A 19,738-nucleotide genomic window follows, 5' to 3' on the forward strand; every position below is an offset into this window, starting at 1 on the left:
AAGAGACAGTCCCTGCTCCATGGAGCTTACAATCTAGTCAAGACAAACATACATGACAACAGAGTCTATAGGAATTGTATATATTGAAGGAAAGTGGCTAAGATTTGAAAGATGCATTAAAATGATGAGTTTTTAGGTGGGATCTCAATACAGCCAGAGGGGGAGCATGACAGACTAACTCAGGAAGTCTATTCCAGGCACATGGTGTAGCAAGGAGGAAAGCTTTGAGTTGGAAGTTGGCAGTGACTTTCCCAAGAGAAGAATGAGTTGCTGGAGAGTGAATGTATTTGCAGGTGAGTAAGAAAAGCTTGAACAGTATCCGGAAGAGAATGGGTGTTATGACCGTCAGTTGCAGACGCTGTGACCACTTCAACTTACATCATGTGCTGCCCTTCTTTCCTCTCCAGGCCTGCTCGCGGCGGGGGCTAGCCGCTACCGCCACATATGCCAAAGTTCCTCGTGGCGGCCGGGACGCCGCCGCCACCCACGCCGACTCAAGGCCTTCCTAGGAGCGTGCACTGCCACCGGGCCCTCCTTTGAAGACTCTATGATGGGAACCTCAGGGGCGTCCCTGACTGATGACATCACTTGGTCAGTGTTCTTAAGCACTGCCTTCGCCCCTTGCTAGCTGACTTGGCAAAGAGTTCCTTCGCTACTGGTGCTTGCTCCTGTCTCCTCAGACCCGTGATGGCTGTCTCTGATCTATCTTGGACTCTGGACTCTGGCTCGGGTACCCGCTCCTCAGGGGCCTCCAGGCTTCCCCCGCTCCTTGGCCTAGCTCTGAGCCTTCCAGAGGTCCTACCTGCTGGCCTCTCTGCTCCTCGGGGTTCCCTCTCAGAACTGCCTCACTACTTTGGAGACTTGACTTTGCGTTCCCTCGCTCCTTGGGGCAGTGCCTACGTCTACACCAGTGACTGTCTGTGCTTTCCTGCTCCTCGGGGCAGTGCCTACGTTCTACACTGGTGATTGCCTGTGCTTCCCTGCTCCTCGGGGCAGTGGCTACGTTTTACACCTGTGTCTGTACTTACACCTCCCTGCTTCTTGGGGTGGTGTCGCCGTTCCTCTACCAGAGGCTCCATTGTGCACAGCCCCACTCCTCGGGGTTGCTTACGTCATTACCTGGAGACTCGAAGCGGGTTTCTCCGCTCTGTGGGATAGCCTACATCATCTCATCAGTGCCTTCCTCGCTACACAGCTCCACAGCCTCTGCAGCATACCTCCTGAACTTCCTGCCTCGTGCTCTCCGCTCCTCGGGCCTGCCTAGCGCTGCTCTCTCAGAGGCTCAGGTACTTGCTCTCCAGCCCAGCCTGTATACTGTGGAGTCCCTTTGAACTGAGTCTCTCACCCGCTCCTCGGACCTCCCCACAGATTTCTCTCCACAAGCTCCTGCGATCACGTGGCTACAACGTGGGTCGCTCTGTTCCTATACACACTACTGCATCTCCTGCTGCACCTGACCTCGCCTCCCGATGATGAGGACATGTGGGGCTCCTCCCCACAGGTGATATCAACCGTCACCTCAGGCCAAGGGTCCACAAAACCCACAAATCCTAACAATGGGGAACGAATATAGTGGCTTGAGATGAGGGGTTAGATGATCATAGTGAAGGAAGATAAGTTGTGCAGCTGAATTTTCAATTGATTACGGTAGAGGAAGAAAGTTCAGCAGGTGATCTGCAAAGAGCAGATTACAGTCATCTAAGCAGGAGAAAATAAAAGAGTATATGAGTATTTTATTAACATGCTTAGAAAGGAAGAGAAATATTTTAGCAATGTTATAGAGGAAGTAACAATATACTTTATCAGTGTTTTGGTTGCATGTAGAGGAGCGAGAGGTATAAAAACTGACCCAAGTTTACAGATCAAGGAAACTGGGAGGATGATAGCACTATCCACAGAGTCAGAAAAAGAGAGAAGAGAGGAAGCATATTTAGGGGGAAAACAAGAAGTTATAGCTTAGTCATATTATGTTTAAAATGGAAACAGAACATCCATTTGACAAGCAAGCTGACATTTGGGATTACATTTGTGGTGTAGAGAGGTAGACATAGAATCATTAGCATAAAAGTGGTACTAAAAGCCATGGGAGGAGATCAGAGCACCAAGGGAAGACATATTGAGAAAAATGAGAAGAGGGCCCAAATACACTGATAGCAGAATAGTGGTGGAGGAAAAACCACCAGAGAATAAAGCAAAAGTACAATGGGAGAGAAAGAAGACCAAGATAGAGCAGAGTTCTGAAATCCAATCAAGTACAATGTGTCCAGGAATAGACAGTGATCACTGGTGTCAAAAGCAGTGGATAGGTCCAGCAGAATGAGGGTCAAGTAAAGACCCTCGACCTTGGCCATAAAGAGGTCACCAGAGACTTTGACAAGAGCAGTTTCTGGTAGAGGGCATAAACCAGATGGAAATGGATCCAGAATGACTTGCAATGAAAGTGTAATTCCTTCCCACCTAAGGTTTTGTGTTTATCCCCTAAGTCAACGGAGGGGGAAATCAGCATAGAAGAAACAGTTAGATATATCTACTAGAGATGTGCTTCAGGTAAAAATTTTGTGTCGGCCCCCCCCCCCCCAAACGGGAATTTCATTTTTTCCATGGTTCAGGGTTTTTTTTTTCCAGGGGCCCCGATTTTCAGGTTAGTGTGCACTATCAGGAGTTAGTGCGCGCTAACTCAAAAATGAATTTTTGCTGAAATTTTGGAAAAAATTAATTTGTTTTTCAGTTCTCCTGAACCATTCCAAATTAGGCAATTTCATTGATATTGCCTAATTTGGGAAAGATGATTGCACATCCCTAATATCTACAAGTTTGAAACCTGGAGGAGGTCATCGCGAGTAATAAAGGCCGTCTTCCACTCGTCTCCTTGACGAATGCAGACCAGGTTGTATGCCCCTTTTAGGTCTAATTTTGTGAAAATCTTGGCTCCCTGGAGTCTGTCTAATAACTGTGAAATCAGAGGTAAAGGATAACAGTCCTTTATAGTAATTTCATTAAGTCCTCTGTAGTCTGCACAAGGATGAAGAGATCTGTCCTTTTTGCCAACAAAAAAGAATCGGCGAGTGACTTGGAAGGCCGGATAAAACCTTTTTGCAAATTTTCTTGAATATAGGCCGACAATGCCTCAGTCTCTGAAAGAGAAAGTGGGTAAACCCTTCTTCTAGGATCTTGAAATGATGAGTATTGTGATGGCAAACCAGGGAGAGAAGTAGTAGTTGACATGCAGGGCATAGGTGTTACCTTCTTCAAGCATCAGTTGTGACAAGCTACTTCCCATTGTGATAGTTCTAGAGTGCCCCGGTCAAACCGGGGTGTATGGTCTTGCAACCAGGGTAGGCCAAGTACTACTGGATGAATGGCTTTGTCAAGGACCAGAAATGAGATGGTCTCGGTATGAAGAGAACCTGTGCACAGGCATATTGGTTGCGTGGTGTAAGAGACTTCTTCTGGGAGAGGTTTGCCGTGTATAGAAGAAAGGAGTAGCGGAGTTTGTATAGAGACAACAGGAATCCGAAGATGTTCCACCAGCCTTTTTAGAATAAAATTACCCCCTGCACCGGAGTCAACAAATGCAAGGGTCTGAAATTCGAGAGTCCTGGAAATGATTGAGACTGGAAGAGTCAGTGGAGGAGATGGTGTAGTAAAACCTAGGAAGAGTCCTTCCGCGGATCCTAGATCTGCATGTTTCCTGGACAGATGGAGCATGATTGAACCGCATGGCCAGGTTGTCCGCAGTACATACAGAGACCTAATCGCGTAGCATCTCTCTTTGGCAGTCAGGTGGCTGTGGCCTAGTTGCATGGATTTGTCTTCTTCAGTGATAGGGACAGATGGAGGTTGCGGAGCAGGTGTAGGTCGTGAGCATATACTCCCTGATGAATGTTTCTTAGGACTCTTTACCTCGGATGAACGCTCATGCAGGCAATGATCAATTCTTCCAGCAAGGTCAATGAGTGAGTTGAAAATATCAGGCAAATCACGTATGGTCAATTCATCCTTGATACGGGAGTGAAGACCCTCTAGGAAAATTGCTCGTAAGCACCCCAGTTACCAATGAAGCTCTGAAGACAGGGTCTTAAATTCGATAACATAGTCCGGAAATGGCTTAACCCCCTGTTGGAGGTGTAAAAGAGCAGACCCAGCAACAGTCTTGCAAGCTGGATCATCAAATACTGACTTGAAGAGAGCAAGAAATCCTGGCAAGTCACTGAGGATTGGGTCATTGCATTCCCAAAGAGGTGAAGCCCGGCCAGGGCTCTCCCCTCTAAAAGAGACAGGATATATGTGGTCTTGGCTAATTCAGTAGGGAAGTAAGATGGTTGTAGAGAGAAGTGCATACAGCACTGGTTGAGAAAGCCCCTACACAACAGGGAATCTCCTGAGAAGCAAGTGAGGGCTGGTAGAGGTACAGCAGTTCGAACGGAAACCAGTTGTGACAAGGCATCTTTGTCAGATATGGTAGAAGTATTCAGTCGAGAACTCAACTGATTAAAAGCCATTGTCAAAGTCTCTAAGGTCCTCTATTGTTCAGAAATGCATTGGGCCAGGCCTGGAATGGCCTGCAGGGCTGAGACCTGAGCCGGATTCATGGAGTTAGCAATCTGTTATAATCTGGTGTGGTTGTGGATCCTGGATCATAGTGAGAGATGACTCCACCCACAGGGAGGAGCCCTGTGGGGACTCACTACGATGGGCGTGGCCTCAGCAGAGCCAGATAGAACAGTGAGAGACGTTATTGTACTGGAATTGTGGGAGATACCCATAGTATGGAGAGAGGGCACAGTCCAGAGTAGAAATGCTGCTCAATGTAGATATCCCTGGTAGTGGTCCGCAGAGCGGGGTATGCCAGGGAACTCCTCTCAAGATGATATCCTTCGCATAAATCCGGTAGTGGCCCGCAGTATGGGGTATGCTGAGGATCAGCGAGTAGAAGTTCAGAGAGGTGCAGAAGGTTAGCAGCGCGAAGAAGATGATGGCACTTACTCTGGAGTGTAGAAAGGTAGCTAGGATGAGCACAGTAGTGGCCCAGGGTACACCGGCAGTTCCATAAGCAAGATGGTAGAAGTGATGATAGTATTCACAAGGCTGAACTGGCAGGTAGGAAGGCCCTCCGAGGAGCAGATAGCCAGAATGTAACAAGGCCCCCGAGGAGCGGGTACCTAATGCGTTCTAAGTTCAGGAAGCAGTTCACGAAGTGAAGCGAAGCTTCTCTGAATGGAGTGGAATCAGCAGGAAGGAAGTCCTTGCTAACTCGTAGGAAGCATAGGTTAGCTGGGTTAAATAGTTCTGCAGAGGGGACGCCCCTGAGATTCCCACCCTGACGTGGATAAGAGAAGGCCTGGCATGTGCACGCGTGCCCTAAGTAATCCCAGACTCAAGATGGCGGATGGGATCACCCACGCCATCCCGGGGATGCTGAGGAAGGCGGCATTTGCAGGCTGAGGCCACCATGGCCTTGAGAATTGCTGAAGCAGGGAAAAGAGAGGTGAGCAGCAAAGGTCGCAGCCGTCTGCGACCGACAGGCGCAACAGTTTCATTGTAATTTCCCTTTGTATTAGGTTTATTTTTTCTACATGTTGTTTTATTTCTCTCTCAATTTCCATTAAGAGAGAAATAAAACTAAACACATTGTAACCAGTTAACAAGGTATATTTTTTAACATTAAATAAGAATAGTTACAATTTGTGAGTATGTTCAATACGATTTTACAGAACCTTCTGAACAGGAGGAATGTTTTAGCTTCTAATCATTGTGATCTCATTATTTTTTATAGACCATCAGATATGTATCTTCCCCCTGGATTTCCCTCGTGAAGTATTTTAAATTTATATACCCATTGTTTGTTTTCACTCAGGCCTGAGATTACGTTAGTGTGTATGCATTTATCTTTATCTTGAAAAAATATCTTTATTGCGCTGGGTGTCAATAAGAGTTGGCTTCAGCAGCTCTTTTCAGTTTTTCTTCTGTATTCTACTTCTTTCCTATTAACCTGACTTAAACAGCATAACAAAAAAAAAACTGACAACACTCCTGTGCCCATCTTCCGCAAACTATCCAAATCAGTGTCTTTCTAACATTTTCAGGATCCTAAATAGTTTTGTGAAACTTAATAAGTGTTAAATAAAATTAAAGTGTCCCTATCTGGGTCCCAATATTAATAGTATCAACCCCCTTTTATGGTGGTTTCTTTCCTTTTTTAAAAAAAATTAGAGACGTGGGTCAAAATTATTTTTTCTGTCTGTATTTCCTTTACTAGTCCCACTTTTTATTTTCGATACTCTCCTTTATTATTTCTCTTGTCTCTGCTTCTTGCTCTGTCTGGTACAGTTGTCTCACTGCTGCTGCTTCTGCCCCTGACGGACTTGCCTCTGAGAAGTCCAATGGCTACTGAGAGTTCTATTAGCCTACGGAAATGGGATTTTCTACACTGACAGTCTCAGGACTCTTTCAGGAGAAATGGATGCCTCCATCCAACTTCCCAGACCTGAGCCTCAAAATCAACATCAGGAAATATTTCTTCACGGAGAGGGAGGTGGATGCCTAGAATGCCCTTCCAGAGGAGATGGTGAAGACAAAAACAGTGAAAGATTTCAAAAGGGCGTGGGATAAAGAAAACTGTGGATCCCTAAAGACAAGGTGGAGGGGAATAAAGACATATGGGGGTAACTTGCTGGTGTGGCGGTTACTACCCTTAACCAATAAGCCTTCATACTGTTGATGCAGCTTCAACATTGCTCTCTGCTTCACATGGCAGGAGGTAATGGGGAATTGGACGGTGACTTGTATGGACTGGAGTGGTAGATACTACCATAAGCTTGCTGAGCAGACTGGATGGACCATTTGGTCCTTTTCGTTTTTTTTTATTATTTATCAATCTTTTATATTATTTTTCAAGTAAACACTTGAGATGCAAAAACATTCTGCGAAGAATGATGAATCCAGGCCTTAGACAGGAAAGTAGCCAAATCTTGCTATCAGTATTCCGTGATCGGTTTAATTTTTTTTAGGTACAGAGGGATTGTTGTACGAGTTGTTTAAACTAATATCCCTTTAACTTTGTTTCTTTCAGTCACTTTCTTTCAAAATCTGAAAAATGCAGAAAATTAATTTTCCATAAATCTGCCCAATATAAATTATTTAATGATACCCTTATCTTTCAGTAACCAGTTTTTTTTAATTTATTTTACTAAAGAATAACAATCATTCATTTCTTTCATTCATATATATAGAGAACGGGGGGCGGGAGGAGTGGGATTTTAACTGGGCAAGTCTCTCATGAAGATTTTGTCTCTCTAATATTTCTCATTTTTTAATACTCTCTTCCCAACTGCCACTTCTATACATTATTGTTTTTTTTTAAATAATACATGAATACTTACTCAGTCAGTAAAATAGCTCCAGCATGTTCTCAGTTTGCCCAAAAATTGATGTTTCAGGGTTTCCTCAGTACCCTTATTGGTATATAAATACTCTCAGTACATAATATTGGTTTGCTTACAAATACCTAATGTTACCCCTATAAACCATAGGGAACCTGGTTACAATATTCCCTTGGTATCTCTGCACCAAAGTTTAAAATGTGGTATTTTCCCTCTGTCATTAAACGATTCTCAAGGCAGGCATAGTTACCATGCAACGTTGTAATCTTGGATCTGCAGTAAGTAAACCCTGAATTGTATTCCTTATGTTTCCATATTCCTGTGGTGAACACCCTAAACAGTGCCCAACTTTCTAGTGGGTTTTTGTTTTTCCACATAAGTATCTCTTGGCAAACTAAAGTAAAGCAGAGCAGCACAACACTATATATATATATTTTTTTTTTTACAATAAAAACCCATTACCCTAAAGAAATGAACTCTTTTTCTGCTCCGTGTCTTAGCCCAGAACTTTAACTGCATCACTGTAACAGTCTCACTCATTGAAGCCAATGTAAAAAGCTGTGCTAGACCTGCTGCGGGCTCGTGCACGTGGTATTGTACACTTCTTTCCGCATTAATCTTACGCATATATGTAATAACTCCGTTAGCACTGTACAAATGTGTGCATAAACCAGCTCAAAAAGCCACGGCCACTTCAGCAGGAATCTATCCTAACGCCATGCAAAGGAGGCAATTAACTATTCACAGGCAATGCAAAGAACTGCGCTGGTATTAGTGCAGGTTTTTTAAGTGGGGTTTTTTTTTTTTTAGCACCTGGGTCAGGGCAGGAGTTACGTGTAAACGCCTGTCTGGAGGTTGAAAAATTAAGCAGCAGGTTGGAGAGGGAACAGGCACATGTCAGAAATGCTGAATGCTTATGGAGCCCCTTCCAAATACCTGCTGCATTTCTCCCATTCACTGGCGTCTACCAATATAATGCCCACACAGTCGCTGATGGATCATGAAGGGGTTAGACATTGCTCTAACCACCTTCAGTCCCACTCCCAGACCACTAACCCAGGCCTGTCTTAAAGGCTTTCAACCGAGAATCAATCATGGGTCACCACATTAATGCAGGTTTATGGCCGGTTTATTGCTTAGGGCCTTCAGCATACATTTTAGCGTGCATATCTGCGCGAATATTTGTTTTGTGAAGACTTTCTGTGCATATCTCATTTGCATGCCATCCCCTTATTACATCCCACGGAGGCGCCTGCTTTTGCCGCGTGCACTAGGAAAACATACGCGCAGACAACTAGCGCTGATTTCCCCCTATGGGTCTTATTATATCAGCCCCTTTGTGACCTCTGTTGTTGCCTAGCCACACAGCATACACTTTTTTTAATATTTACATAAGATACAGAAACATTCTGTTCTTTTTAAAGGACCAGCATACAGCCACAAACTATAGCAAAATCTAAGATGTAATCACTTGTTACGCAATGAAAATAATATAAAAATACCTTCCATCATCTGATTGGCTCCTGCTGATCACGGGACTCCTGATTTCTAGGCCCACTAAATGTGATCTCTCCTTTCTATGGACCCACGTATTCTTGCCACTCATGCTTCTCTTAAATAAACCCACCAGTGGGTAAAGCAGCCATTTTGCAAAAAATGCAGAAATTGAAAGACTTTACAAAACAGGTGTTTTAAAACCAAATAGACTTCATAAATGCACAAAACAAGTTTCAAAAATTTCAAACACCTTAGCTGTTCCTCTCTCCCCCCCTTCACAAGGAGCTACTCTTCAGAGATTGCTGAGTACTTACAAACTCTTTGCCGCATGGTTTACACCTGGTAACTACAAAAACAGTCCTCACATCAAGCCTTGAGTTCCAAACAAGAAAAAAAGTTTAAAGGAAGCAAGTGAAAAGTTCAGCAGTACAAAATGTAGAAAACAGAAATATTAATTCTTTGGGCAGAGACAAAAATAGTAACACAGTCCATTATCGGCTCCCAGTCTCAAAATACAATTCTCATATGCCTTAAGTAGATCAGTGGCAAGAAGATTTTGAGATCCATATTTGAAAGGCTTTGTCCAGCAGGATTTAGCTGGACAAACCCTGTTTTTGGAATGGCCTTTCCATTCACAATACCTCCAACTTATCCGAGTATATTCAGTAAGTACTTAGATGTATAAAACTTATCGGGATAAGTTGGAGATATTTTGGGGTCATTTCAAAGAAAATTAAGTTAGCTGATAAATTAGTAGGATAACTCCAATATTCAGAGTTATCTGGCTAACTTATTCGGCTAACTTTAGTACTGTGTAGAGAAGCCCTAAAGTTAGTCAGATACTGTAACTTTATCCAGCTAAGAAGGACTTTATTTGGATGTATTCAGAAGAGAGATTATGTTTAAATCTTTTGTATTAGTTTTCAGAATTGCACACAAAGTAAACCAAAGCAATATAGTGCAAACAATACTTCCTCAAACTGGAACCCTAACCCCCTTCCCCTCTCCCTCCTCAGGCAGTACCTCACAGGAAACCTGAGCCAATTGCCTTCTCTTTTATTACTCAGTCTTATACTTATTAAGTCTCTAGTGCTTCAGTAATCGTTAAGAACTTGACTTCTAGCCCTGTGAGGCATGAACTGCAGGTAGGACCCCAGATTTGTAGAAGGACTTTCTTCTTCCTCTGGAGATCCATCTTTTCCATGTATTTCTCACATAAGCACATATGATGTAGCTGGTTTCTCTACTGAATCAGTTTTTGGTTCAACCAACATTGTAGTATAAACTTCTTTTCCGATAGGAGGATTTGCGTCTCCAAAGCTTCAGAAATTTCTGCCTCGGAACAATTCCACCCAAACCATCAAAAAGGAATACTTTACTCTGAAAAAGTAATAATATAGTTGTAATTTTATAAATAGGACATATTACAGATTGCCAAAAGTTGCTAATCAAGGAATGCCTCCAAAGCTGGTGTCCCAGAGTTCCTGATGAAAGTTTGCACTTAACACGTGTGTCAGATGTTGCTAAGTTTAATTGGCAATGCTCCGCTGAAAATCCTGGACAAGTTATCCAGCTAACTTTATCCAAATAACTTGTCTGCTCACCGACTTACTGAATCTGGTCTTCACTGTCTTCTCTTAACACCCAAAAGGTCTCTTCTTCCTCAGACCCCTTCGGTTCTTAGGAATCCTTTTTCTAATGAAAATAGTAAAAAAAAAATACCTGGACAGTTCTTCCCGATGTCGACTCAAACAATTCCCCCTAGTGACGCATTGACATTTTGAGTCACCCTTTATAACCTTGCTTACTGACCCAACCTTTTGGGGTGGGCCTTTCTATCACTCATCAAACCATGAACATCCTTGAACCTCCCATCTCTGGAATTTCCTTCATAGTAAAATAAGTAAAAGGAAGCACAGCCTAAATCTGTTAATATCATGCAGCAAATAGCATTAGCAAAATGCCTGCCAGAACAGCCACATTTTAACATCTCCTCTTATGCAAATGAGGGTGGACTCGATGGTGTACATCCTAGGTAACTCATGTATGTCTTGGCAGCATCCACTATGGTCTAGAAGATGGAAGAGGTTCCAAGGGACTGGAAGACAACAGATGTGATGCCCCTACATAAATGGTGAAAAGAAACAAGCTAGAAAATCTAAAGTAAATAGTGGGCAAAACTATGGAAACACTTCTAAAGAAAAAGATTGTGCAGCACCTTGAATCAAAACGAGTACAGGACACCAGGATAATATGACAGTAACTTAAAAGTGGGCGCGAAGGCACACATACAAGTGTGCATCGGTGCGCCCAGAGACGCAGCCATTTTATAAGAGACGTGCACATATGCGCACATGTTGTAAAATACCCAGGCGCCTAATTTTAAGCTTGTGCGTGCCCAGCAGCGTAAGTCAGCTTATGGATACGCAACTACCTGCATTATAAAACAGATGCACGTCCAACCAAGTACCAGTTTCTCCAGTTCATTCTAGGTCTTCATAAACCCCCTAGTTATATAGCCTGCATTACCCCCAGTTACCCCAGATCTCTCAAACTCCTCACAAATGACTGCATTTTTTTTAACTTGGTGTCCAGGCCTGGGAGCTCCGCGGTCCATCATCTTCCTTCTTTGGCTGTTCTTTGGCTATTCACTCCAGCGGATGTCTGTCATTTAGCATTGAAAAGCCGAAGAAGGAAAATGATGGACCACAGAGCTCCCAGGCCTACACACCAAGGCCTAGGCCTGAACCTAGGCCTTGGTCCAGGCATCAGAACCTGGCCTCCTGTCCAAGGCCCCGGCATCAGGCCTGGGACTGGGACTAGGCCCTGGCATCAAAACCTGGCTGTTGGGTTATGGCATTGGGTCTGGGTCAAGGCTGAGGCCCCTCAGTCAGAATTTAGCTTTTGGGCTGGGTTGCGGTGTTAGGCCTATGTCAGAGCTGAGGCCACAGCATCAGGCCTAGACCCCAGTGTCAGGACCTGGTCTCCAGGTCGGGTCGCGGTGTTGGGCATTAGTCTGGGCTGAGGCCCTGGCATCGGGACATCACCTCTGGGTTGGGCCATGGCATCTGGCCTGGGCTTGGGCCCTGACTAAAGCCAGTGCCCCGTCAGAGTGACAGGACCGCTTCAGTCTCCGTGTCGGGTCGTTTTATTGGGCCTGAGTGCTGGCCCAGGCCCTTTCATTGACACCCCTACTCCGGATCAGGTCACAGCATCGGGCCTGGGTCCAGGCCTAGGCCCCGGCATTGGGATCCGGCCTCCAGGTTAGGTCACAGAGTTGGGCCTGCCCTCGGGCCCTGGCCTGGGCCAAGGCCCCTGCATCAGAACCCGGCTGTCAACGGATAGCTGACAGATCAGATACTTTTTTTTTTGTTTGTTTGTTTTTATGGGGTATCAACCAAGGCCCTGAGATCAGCCCATGCCTCCGCCGAGATGCCGGCATTGCTCTCGGGCATAGGCTACTGTTCTTACATTGAGACTTGGCCTATGCCTGAGAGTGATGCTGGCGCCTTGATCTGGGCCCGAAGCTGGGACCTTGCCTAAGACATAGGCTGCTGTCCTTGCTTTGGGCCTTGGCCAATGCTCTAGGTGAGGCTCCAGCTTCAGGCCTAGACCTAGGCCCAATGCAATTGTTTAAAATGAAATGAATGAATACGGTTTGTTTCATTCGGGGTGCCCCCAATTCGATTTGTGGCCCCCAGAAGAAAACAAATTAGCCTTATTCATTGCATTTCGCATTTTCATTTAAATGAATGCACATCCCTACCTAGAACACCTCTTGGCACTGCGGGTAAAAGTATGGGCAGAAAGGCCTCCTGCATGTGCCTTAAGCCAGATATACCATAGTCAAAAAAAATCTAACTTTCCCCAAACACATTCTTAAATAAAAAACGTTTTTAAAGCCATTTTAAACATTGCTGGGTCATTTTGGAACACGGTGCTCGAACAACTTCGCCTGATGGCTGATCCAGCAATGCTTAAAAAGGCTTTAAAAACTTTTTTATTTAAGAATGTATTTGGCAAAAGTTAGATTTTAATGACTGCAGAATCATACTTCAGGCGAGATTTGTTTTGTTATTCTGTGGATTTTTTTTTATGCAGCCATGTTTTTATGTTAATATGAATGTTGATTTTTGGGTTTTTTTGACTTGTTTTAACCATTTTTTATGATTTGATGTTATGTTTTTAACCATCTTTTATTAGTTTATTATTTGTTTCATGTTTTTATTATTTGTCTGTACGATTGTGATCATGTGGAATGTGCAGAATATACATTTTTGCAAATAAATAAATAAATAAATAAATATAGGGTGGACAGTTTTCAGAAAGCCCATTTTCATGGGTAAAACACTGTTTTATTGACAGAAATGGCTTTGAAAAATACCCTTATATTCATCCAAGGTGTGAAATATCTTTTGACCTTAAATTTTTCTAATTCTCACATGGGATGTATCAAGCCTGAAGTGTTGTGTTCTATCAGTCCTGGAGAAAACTAGATTCTTTCTTTACAGGTTTAATGGACCATCATTAAAAAATATCCTAAAAGGATGTTGTACATGAGCTTTTTGAACCATCAATACCCCTTCTTCACATCCGATCCTTGATTCAATTATCTGCATTATGTAGATGTTATCCCAAAAATATAAACACTCATTTTGCAATCAAAAAACAATGCCAAGCCCTGGATTTTTTTTACAGCTAATCTGTGACATTTTACCCTTTCTCAGGACTGGATTTACAATTTAGGCATGCATAGGAACCGGGAGGGGGGGGGAGATTCCTCCAGAAATCATTAAATTGTACAGGTCAGGGGGCTGTTAGTCCCCTCAGTGGTGCAGGGAGGAGAGAAGTCCTCCACCCCTCCCCCAAATCGTTCCTACTTTCAGGTTCGTCTGGCCATGGGAAAATCTCATTTTCCCTCTAATCGACATTTTTTTTTCGTGAAAAATCGGTTTTCGGCTTAGTGCGTGCTAACTCCCGTTAGCGCGCACTAACAAAAATTAGCAAAAAGAAACAAAAAAAATAACAAAAAAATAACAAAAAAAATAACAAAAATAACAAAAACAATTTTCACAAAAATTCAGGGGGAAAAGAGTTCGTTTCTTGTTTTAACCGATATATAACGAATTAAGAAGTATCGTACGAAATTTCAATTCGTTATAAAAACGATTCACATCCCTAGTTACCACCTACCCCTTACCTCCAGGCTTCCCCTTAACTGCTCTTCCAAGTCCCATCCCTGCTGCAACAAGAATATCCCCCCTACAAACATGGGGCCTTTGCCCCAACGCATAGGCGCTCACACCTGGCCCCACAACACTTCACCCCCTGCTACACTATGGACTTCCAGTTACCAGAGCAACCCCATGCTAGGGGTGTGAAGCACCACGGGTCTTGCTGTGAGCATGCATGCGCTGGTGCAGAAGCCCTGCATTTGTCTGGGGGACAGGATTGAAAAGAGGAAAAAAAAGAGTCGCAGGCCCGGATGAGAGCAGTATCAGTAATGTTCTCGTGCATATCAATATTTTTCACCAGAGATAATTGCCTAAGTTGGCTATTCCTAAGTCTAGGACTGCCCCCTTTATTGATTGTGATACTTTTTTTTTATTGGATCAAAGTATTTACCCAAAGATGTAGCTTATATGAGTTTTTAAAATCACCTAGGTCTCTTCTTCGGGCCTCAATATCCAAAAAAACGAAAGTATACGTTGCAGGAGCAATTTTAATACTGTCCATGGATACTTTTTGATCTGCATGCTCAAAGAGAAGGTCTGTGCATGCTTTCACTTTGAAACTGTGTTTTGTGTGGGTAAGTTTTCTATGGAGTGCCTTCCTTACATGTGGCTAACAGCATGAGAGTTATGGAACAATGTACACAATTTTAGCAATATAGAAGGAGGGAAGACAACCAGTTTGTCCAAAGAAAATGCTATTTCCCTGCAGAAATGGCTCTGAAAATTGTCCTCCGTATGCAATTTCACCAAAGGAAGGGAAAAGAAATGCTAAACTATGATATTCCAAACTTCAGATGCTGGACCCTCAGTTTACTTTTTAATTTCCATGAGTACCGTTGCCTGCTATTTAGAACAAGCTTTTCCACCCTGAATAACAGAGCAGTGACAGCTGCAGTGCCTCACAGAGACCTGTCATCGCTGAAAGGTACAGTATAGCTGCTTTTCTGCTTTCTTTAGATCTTTGCACAAAAGGATTAACTGCACAAGAACTTGATCGGTGCAGAAATGCCATCATCACGGTATCCTGATCTGCTTTATACCTTCTACACAATAGTATTTTTAGATAGCAGTCTGTGTAGATAAATGTTTATGTGTGTGTGTGTGTATATATATATATATATATATATATATACATATATATATGATTATTATTATTATACTAAAATCATTCTTATTAGGCAGCATAGAATACTGCAGGATAAAGGGCCTCTCCAAGAACTTTCTCTGCCTCACTCTTTCTACCTCACAGAGAAATGCATATATGCAGGGATAATTCTATAATGAGGAAGTGAGGCAGCCATTTCAGGAGGCAAAGATTTTAAGCGTAAAAAAGTGCCCCTTAAAACACTCTACCAGTAGCCACTTCTCCTTGCTGCCAGACACGTATCTGAGGAGATGCCCATGGGGTTTCTAGTCCCCACCTGCAAGTCAGAAGAAGATCCCTGCGGGGGGGGGGGGAAGATCCAAGATGGCGTCGTAAGGAGAGGACGCGCTGAAGGAGCTCCACACTCTTTGTTAAAATTTTTGTTCCTTGAAAAGAATGCCTCACACCAAGAGGAAGGGGAAGGTGAGGCTGGTTTCCACACCCACCGCCTTACCGGGTCCCCTTCAGCCAACGATCGAGGGCTTCTTCGGCGCGGCAATAACTTCAACCCCAGAGAGAGGGTCCGTGGAGGCGCCGGGCATAGAGCAAACCCAGACGCCATTGGACACGTCAACATCGCTAAGTCCTGGGGCGCCCAATACTCCCTTCCCCCCATCCACGGTGAGTCCCTCGAGCAGACCTGGACTACGTGGTCCGAGGGGCCAGCAGCAGTACAGGCGGATGTGGCTGCGATTGGGCCTGAAACCGTTGGGGCAGCGGCGCATATGGACGCTCGAGGAGAGCAGATTAAACAACTAGGATCCGCCATGCAGGTCGGGGCGGTTGAGAGCACTGCTGCGAGAACCATCGTCGGGGGAGAGGAGCCGGCAGAGGAAATGCTTAGGATTTCGGAGGTCTGCCGGAGGCAGGAGGTAAGCCTTGAACCCAGCTTTAAATTATCAAGGCCACAAGTAATAACTTTAGACATTGTATGGAATGCCCTGGTTGCTTTGGAAAAGGCAATTTCGACTTTAACTGTGCCAGTAACAAATTTACAACAAAAAGATAGTAAGATGAAACCTGTTTTGGATTCTCACGAGAAGAAACTTAAAGAAATTGAAGAGAATGTAACTAAAATTCAAGAAGTTCAAGTAAAGTTAATACAAAGTGAGGAGACTACAATGAGAAAGTTGGAAGTTCTAGAAAACTCGCAAAGATATTTAAACCTTAGGATACTTAATTTTCCTTCTATAAAATATATATCACTGCGAGATATGTTCAAAAAATACTTGATGGAAGTCCTTTTATTTCCAACAGAGGCTATACCACCTGTTTCAAGTATTTACTTTGTTAAGAAAACAACTGAATCACCTCAACAGGAACAGAATACCCCTATTAATATAGGGGATGATTTGACGGCAATCCTTGAATCTTCCACAGTGGAGCAGTTGGAGTATCGTGGAACAGTAATGTGTACCTTTGTTTTTTCTGGAGATCGAGATTCAGTTTTAAAGTGCTTTCTTCGTAATAGAGAAAAGTTGTTTTTTGATGAAAAAATTAGAATATATCCGGATATTGCAAGAAGTACACAGTTACGTAGAAAACAGATGTTACAGATGTGCCAAGAAGCCAGACAACTGGGGGCAAAAATAACAATTAGATATCCTTGCAAATGTCTAATGTATATTAATAACAACAGATATGTGTATTACGATCCCTTGCAATTGCGTTCCTATACAGATAACTTTGGAGCTGAGAGAGCTGAATCCTAGAGTAGGGCAGTAATGATTATGCATAACTCTCCTTTTTGATTTCTTATAATTTAAATGATGGAAATAATGCTCTTGTATAATTTCTTGGATCTCTTCCTTACATTCCTTAATAATTTTATAGTAATGATTGCAGGAGTTTGTTGTGAAATCCTTTTGGTATATTATGTAAAGCAATGTGTTCTCTTGGAAGTAAGGATGGATATATAAGTGTATTGTATTATGGGAAAAAATCCTGAAACTCTTGTTTAATTATTGAAAATCTAATAAACATTAAATTATTAAAAAAAAGAAGAAGATCCCTGCGGCGGCACAAAGAAATGATGTGCCCACAAGGCTGAGGAAGAAAGGATACCCCCTGTGCAACTGGCACAGCCCAACTTGTTGGCAGCCAAAGAAGAGAGGAGATTCCACTAGTGGCAGAGAGCATGTGTTGTGTGTGTATAAAAGAACATGTGTGAGAATACTGGGTGTGTGTGCGTGTGCATGCGTCTTTGTGTATGTGTGTGTGAGAGAGACAGAGATAGTGTGTGTATATGAGAAGAGAAAGTTCCCCTTCCTCCCCACTGCACTAATCCATGGTAATCTAAGGGTGACTGGAAATCCAAAGTTCCCAGGTATGGAAAGTGGGGATATTTTATTCTTATTAGTTTTAATTATTGTGTGGTGTTTGAGGTGTCTGTTATTTTGAAATATTTTATTGTTTGGGAAATTTTTTATAATGTTTATATGTTTTTAATTATTGCCTTTATTCTATTCAGCAGCTGTTTTGAAATATTTATTATTTTTTATTAGTATGTTTTTACTGCTATGATTGATGTTTTATATTCCTTGATTTTATTATTTTGATGACTGGTATTTCTACTTTTCCACTGTTGCACTGCATACAGTCTGACTTGTTGCAGTTTCTAGTTCAGTTTTTGTCTACGTTTCTGTTTATACTTTATGATCTCTTTATTCAGTATTTGGTGACGGCTTATCTCTGTTCTTCATGTGTGGTTTACGTGAAGTATTCTGCTAGCTGTGTAGGGATCTATAGCAGTCTGGCTTATTCTATTATCCTAACAGGAGTTGTATTGTTCTTTCAGGCTTGGTGAAATATTTGCAGTTACGTTTTCATACTGTTTGACTGCTGGCAGTTAGTGTTCTTTTAGAACAGAAGGTTTACTATATTGTAATTGTAATTCAGTTTACTAATAGCTTTCTGACGGCAAAGCCCACATTAAATATGCATTACAAGTGGCCTAATAGTATAAGCATTCCAAGTGAGTTTTTTGCTTTTTTGCAGGGTTGCGATATTTTATGTTTTTACCTCAGAAGACTATACTTTCAATGTCCTTTTTCATGTAAAATCGGTTATTATAAATGCTGAATTTTTAACTAGGGTGGGGGGCATGGCAAAGGCAGTAAATTTCACCTAAGGTGCCTAATTTCCTTTCAGCAGCCCAGAAAGAGTGTGTGCCATACACCCCACCATTCATCCATCTTCTTCTTCTCCAGCGAAGAATGCTAGGGAAAAGGTGGGAGGTAGATCTTAGGGCTCCTGGAAATGTGACAAAGTTGCCAACTTCCTAGAAACATTATCCCAGGCACTCTATCTGCCATGCTTCTGGGAACTGTGACCCTTGCTTTCCCCCTTCCACAACATTTGAAATTACAAAAAGGGCCAGACTACAATGAAAACCTTCCCTTGCCCGTCTTGATGATTTGACCTGTGCAGAGCCTTTGGGGAGAGGGGTGAGCACCATCTCATCCTTTGCCTCAGGTAGCAGATTGCCTTGAGTCGTCCCTGCATATAGTAACACAGAATGAAGAGATCAGAAAGTATAAACAGAAACGTGCTGAGAAGAAGTGATTGGAAGCCACAACAAGCCAGCCTCTATATGCAGAGCAACAATGGAAAAACAGAAGCATTACCACTCTTCATAAAACATTAAATAATAAAATCAAGAAATATAAAACACAAATCATAATAGTAAAATCATATTCATAAAAAGAATAAATATTTCAAACCAGTTAATGAATAAGAGTATCCAAAATTTCCCAAACATCAATAAAATATTTCAAAACATCCGATGAATGAAAAATCCAATAATTAAAAAAGTTTTATTTCCCCCAAAAAATTAAATATGTTAAAAAGAGCAGAAATATTAAATTACACCCAATAATTAAAACTAATAAGGATTTAAAAATCTCCTGCTCTCCATATCTGGAATTTTTTGATTTCTAGTTACACTGAGATCATTGTGGATTGGGGAAGGTAGGGCCATACAAATTTTATCCTCCCTCTCCCTCACGCACAACACATTCATTCTCTCACACACTCCCTCTCTCACACATGCACAGGCTCCTTCTCCCTCACAGGTACATTATATATGTGTGTGTGTGTTTGTGTGTGCCTGTCGGAGCCTATATGTGACACATAGGTTCTCACAGGCACACAAATACATACACAAGTACACAGGCTCTCATAGATACACTCACAGGCATCCCCCTGTCTTTTCTGCCTCCACTCTTGCTCATGCTGCCAAGAACATTCATCTCTTTCTCACCAGGATAATAGGACAACACTAACATCCCTTCCCTCCCTGATCCCCAGACACCTCCGGTCTCGCTGTCCTCTCCTCCTCCCAACACAACATCCCGGGCTCAAGCTACCCTCCCTCCTGAAGCCTTTTCCTACCAGGTGGCTGGCTGCACTACAGTGCTCTCTGAACCGGTCTCCTCTAAAGCCACCACCGCGGTAGAGCCTTCCCTTCCATGTGCTCACTG

The sequence above is a fragment of the Rhinatrema bivittatum genome, chromosome 2 (genome assembly GCF_901001135.1).
Source record: "Rhinatrema bivittatum chromosome 2, aRhiBiv1.1, whole genome shotgun sequence".
Classification (NCBI taxonomy): Eukaryota; Metazoa; Chordata; class Amphibia; order Gymnophiona; family Rhinatrematidae; genus Rhinatrema; species Rhinatrema bivittatum.